The 5,504-nt window shown below is 47.5% G+C and overlaps 1 pseudogene; it reads left to right on the top strand.

Annotated features, from left to right (window-relative positions):
• The first annotated feature begins 2,687 nt into the window (after positions 1-2,687).
• On the top strand, positions 2,688-5,179 carry LOC149450401 (F-box-like/WD repeat-containing protein TBL1XR1 pseudogene; annotated as a pseudogene).
• Positions 5,180-5,504: the final 325 nt, after the last annotated feature.

Raw genomic sequence — 5,504 nt, 5'->3', positions numbered from 1 at the left:
CCCTCCATACTGAGCACACCGGGGAGGAGGGACCGACACCCCACCGGCACCCCGCCCGCCGGACACACAGGGGTTAATGAGGACAGCCGGGGATGGAGAGCCGGCGGAGCGGGGCTGAGCGGGGGAGACATCTAGTGTGGGAACATGGGTACTGCAGGCGTGAGCTGGAACTACAACTCCCCACCCACAGCACACACCTGTCCTCGTATGGAGGGGGGAGGGGATTGTAGTCCTGACCTGCACCAATCCATACACAACACAGGACACACGAAACTTCTTTTTTTTTACAATAAAACTTTTTTTATTTCTATTACTTTTAACACTAAAACTTAATTTTTTACTTTTTTTTAACACTAAACCTTTTAATTTTTTAACATAATGTTTTATTTTTATTTTTTTAACAATAAAACCGTTTTATTTTTTTTTTGACATTAAAATTTTTTGTAATTTATTTTAACACTACAAGTTTAAAAAAAAAATACCATTAAAACATTTTCTATTTTTTCACACAAAAACATTTTTTGTTTTTATTTAGTTTTTAACAATAAAATTGTTTATTTTTAACCCCAACACTTAAAAAAATTAATTTTAACACTACACATTTTTTATTTTTTAACACTTTTTTTTATTAACATTTTTTATTTTTCTTGTTCAAACAATTTTCTTGTCATGATAACATGGGGATGGAGACATTAGCAGGAGGCATTAGACATTATATTGACAACAAGATTCAGGGGTAAGTATGCAGAGTATCAATGTCTGTATATAGAGGGGGAGGGGAAGAGCCAAGAAAACAATGCAGCATATCTGATGGTGTCCAGTGAATACAAATATTAGTAAGAGGTAGTAACATATCAGAAAGAATTTGATCGGTGGGGGTAATGACTCTCCAGAGCTACGTGGGGAGTTAGGGATAGACAGAGGAGGAGCGAGGAAGAGGGGGGCGGGGAGAGAGAAGGGGGGGCAGGGATGAAATAGTTTTTATTTTTATCTTTTAACAATAATAAATGTTTTTATTTTTTTAACACTAAAGCATTTTTTTTTATTTTTTAGCACATAAACTATTTTTTGTTTTATTTATTTTTTAACACTGAAACTGTTTTGTGTAAAACTAAAACATTTTTATCAGTAAAACCTTTTTTATTTTTAAAACTTGTCTTTTTTTTAATTTTTTAACTTCTTGCCGACCGCAGATAGCCAGATGACGGCTACAGTGCGGCCGGCCAGTTCTGGGTGGGCGTTATATGATGTCCTCCCAGAACACGCTCTCCTGCGCGCCCCAGCTATCTCCGTGATCGCTGTGTCCTACGGACACAGCTGATCACATGATGTGGTAAAAGGCCAATCACAGCGGCCTTTTACCACGTGATCAGCCGTGTCCAATGACACGCTGATCAGCGGGAAATTCAATTGCCGGTTCTCGGCTGCACTTTCCTCACGCTGTCAGATTGTGAGGAAAGTACTGCCGAGAACCGGCAGTTGTCAGAGCAGGGATCGGCACCGATCATCAGGGCACTGACGATCAGTGCCCTGATGATCGGTGCCCAGCAGTGCCACCCACAAGTTCTGCCCACCTGTGCCCAGCAGTGCACCTACCTGTGCCCATAAGTGTCACCTACCTGTGCCCATAAGTGCCACCTACCTGTGCCCATAAGTGCCACCCACCTGTGTCCACCCACCTGTGTCCACCAGTGCCACCTACCTCTGCCCACCAGTGCCACCCACCAGTGCAGCCCAGCAGAGCTGCCAGTCAGTGCCACCAGTCAGTGCCCAGTGGTTGTGCCAGTCAGTGCCCAGCAGTGATGCCAGTCAGTGCCACCTATCAGTGCCATCTATCAGTACCCATCATCAGTGTCACCTATCAGTGCCGCCTATCCCTGACACCTCATTAGTGATGCCTATCAGTGCCACCTATCCGTGCCACCTCATTAGTACTGTCTATCAGTGCCCTTTAGTGCTGCCTATCAGTGCCACCTATTAGTGCCCATCAGTGCTACCTCATCAATGCACATCAGTGAAGGAGAAAAATTACCTGTTTGAAAAATTTTATAATAGAAACAAAGAAACTTTTTTTTTTTTTTAATTTTTTGCAATTTTTTTGTTTATAGCACAAAAAGTAAAGCACCCAGCGGCGATTAAATACCACCAAAAGAAAGCTCTATTTGTGAGAAAAAAATTATAAAAATTTCATATGGGTACAATGTTGCATGACCGTGCAATTGTCAATCAAAGTGCGGCAGCGCTGAAAGCTGAAAATTGTCCTGGTAAAGAAGGGGGTAGAAGTGCTCTGTAGGCGAGGGGTTAAACACTTAACACTTTTTATTGTTGTGGAACTCTGAGGGGGGGTCGCACTTTCCTGTCTCCCCCCCTCGTCTCTTACCGATCTTCCTCCACATAAGCGGCTTACCGGCTGCCGCTGCCCCGGGAGTGATGGACGTGTAACCAAGGAAGGCGAATCCGGGTGCACACGCGGTTCCTCCATCACGGAGCCAAGATTCCCTTGTTGTTTGCTCCAGTACTATACCGGCTTTTAGAGTGTGACTTTCGGACGAGAAGATGTGCTTGGCTTGAAAAGAGAAAACTAATGCAGCCATCACATGGAAGGACTGCCATAACATCTGAAGTCAAAGGTTGCAAAGGTGTCTTTTCTCAGTTTGCTGGGAAGTCCTGGTTTAGGTGGCATAAAGATGAGTATAAGCCGTGATGAGGATACTTTGTGGTGTAGCGATACTTGCAGGAGTCGGGATTCTCCCATTCAGCATTCACTTTTGGTATAGAGAGCCATATCAGCCGGTCTGATATCAATGGTGCCCTGGTGCCACCTGCTGCTTTCATTTCCATCATTCACAAAGGATTGCAGTATGTTGAGGCAGAAGTGAGCATTGATGAGGATGGCACACTTTGTGACGGGAGGACGATGGAATCTCCCTGATTGATGCAGTTATACCTGATGTGGTACAGACAAGACAGCAGGCATACAGAGACAAGCTTGTGCAGCAACAGGCAGCCGCTGCAACGGCAAACAACCAGCAGCCATCTGCGAAGAATGGGGAAAATGCAGCAAACGGGGAGGAGAATGGAGGACAGGGACTGGCAAATAACCACACTGATAGGATGGAAGTTGATGGAGATGTAGAAATCCCATCTAGCAAAGCAGTAGTATTACGTGGTCAGGAATCAGAAGTGTTGGTTTGTGCCTGGAACCCAGTTAGTGATCTATTGGCATCAGGGTCAGGTGATTGGACGGCACGGATATGGAATCTCAGTGAAAACAGCACTAGTGCTTCAACACAGCTGGTCCTTAGACACTGTATACGAGGGGGGGGGGCAAGATGGTCCTAGTAACAAGGATCCTTAGATTGCAATAGTGAAGGAACACTTCTAGACACTGGATCCTATGATGGCTTTGCCAGAATCTGGACAGAAGATGGAACCCTTGCAAGCACCTTGGGGCAACACAAAGGACCTATATTTGCCTTGAAATGGGACAAGAAAGGAAATATTATTTAAAGTGCAGGCGTAGACAAGACGACCATAATCTGGGACGCACACAGGGGGGGCAAAACAACAGTTTCCTTTTCACACGGCACCAGCGTTAGATGTGGACTGGCAAAGTAACAACACGTTTGCATCATGCAGTACAGATATGTGCATTCATGTCTGCAAATTGGGACAAGACAGGCCAATAAACACATTCCAGGGACACACAAATGAAGTGACCGCAATAAAGTGGGATCCCACTGGTAACCTTCTTGCATCCTGTTCTGATGACATTATTATTATTATTATTATTATACAGTATTTATATAGCGCCAACAGTTTGCTCAGCGCTGTACATTACAATGGGAGACAATACATGGGACAGTACAGTAACAATACAATAAAATACGCGAGGGGTTTAAGGGCCCTTGTCAGGAATCCCAGAGATCACCACGGCGCACGAATCTGCACAGTTGTAGGATCCCAACAAGACATACAGGCAGGTGGGCACTAGGACCCAGGCGCGCCTGTCACCAATGACGGCCGGACAGGCACTAGGACCCAGGCGCGCCTGTTGGCGCTGGGCGGGCTATTTAAACCAGCTCATGCAATGCTCACATTGCCGTATGGTCTTCATTCCCTATTCCCTGCTCGTCTGTACCTGTGTGAGATACCTTGTTGCCGACCCTGCTTGACTCTGACCTCTGCTGACCGTCTCCTGCTCTGATCCCTGGCTCGTCTGACTATTCTTTTGCTTACTCCTGATTACCTGACCTCCTGTTGCTGAAACCTGGCTTGTGACCCGACTACTCTCTGTCTGCTGCTCTGTACCGTTCTGCCTCTGCTGTTACCGACCCGGCCTGCCTGACTACGCTACACATACTCTGTCATCCATCCATCCTGCACGGATCCGCTCACCACTGCCCAGGTCTGCCAGCCTCTTCACATCAGGCTCTCTTCCGATACATACCTCCGGTGGTTCACTCTACCACAGTCGGGTGTACTCAGGAGTCCCGACCTGGTCTCAGTCTGTTCCAAGTCCATCCCCACCATCAGGGTCCCTGGTGAATAAGCAGACTGGGGCTTAGACCCCGCACCCTGGGGAATCCCATTCTGTGGGTTGCTAGAGATACCGCCGGGTGGATCGTGACAGAACCATACGGCCATGACTGAGCCTGGAAGAGGACCATCCCCGCTGGACGATATATGCCAACATCTGGCGGCGCTCATCCAAGCGGTTAAAATGCTACAGGAGGGTTACACACATCTGGAAGGTCGTATTCAAACGCTAGCCTCGCCGGCATCCACATCTCAGAAACCGGTTACTCCATCTTCGACCAGGAACCCCTCGGAACCTCTTGTCGGAGCAATGGTCTCAATGCCTCCACCGGAACCCCGTGTACCGATGCCGGAACGGTTCAATGGGGATCGAGGAAAATTCAGGGCATTCCGCAATGCATGCCAACTATACTTTGAGCTGCAGCCGCGGACATTTTCTGCAGAATCTGTGAAGGTGGGGTTCATTATATCCCTACTGCAAGATGAACCCCAGGGCTGGGCCCACCGACTACTCGAGATCCGCCATCCACATCTGGATTCGGTAACAACGTTTTTTAAAGCAATGGCAGTGTTATATGACGACCCGCAGCGGGCAGCATCGGCTGAAACAGCCCTGCATACACTCAGACAAGGTCGCTGAGCAGCGGAAGAGTACGCCTCGGAGTTCAGACGTTGGATGGGGGACACCCATTGGAATGATGCAGCCCTGCATGGGCTTATCCGAGTCACTTAAAGACAAACTAGCCAGAGTGGGCATACCCGATACCTTAGAAGACCTCATAACTCTGGCCGTCCAGATCGACTGCAGATTGCGGGAACGCTAGGTCCAGCCAGGGTCAGAGACCAACATGGGTACTACCTAGCATTCCGTTCCAGTCTACCTCTCCTGTTGGGAATCGGAACCCGGAAGCCACCGAGATGCCCGAACCCGTGCAATTGGGATTGACGCGACCGTCATTAACGGT

The sequence above is a fragment of the Staurois parvus genome, unplaced genomic scaffold, assembly GCF_062004578.1.
Source record: "Staurois parvus isolate SC_StPar_1 unplaced genomic scaffold, SC_StPar_1.0 ptg000575l, whole genome shotgun sequence".
In the NCBI taxonomy this organism is placed as follows: Eukaryota; Metazoa; Chordata; class Amphibia; order Anura; family Ranidae; genus Staurois; species Staurois parvus.
The sequence above is the reverse complement of the archived record's forward strand: the minus strand, read 5'-3'. Positions and strand labels throughout refer to the sequence as shown.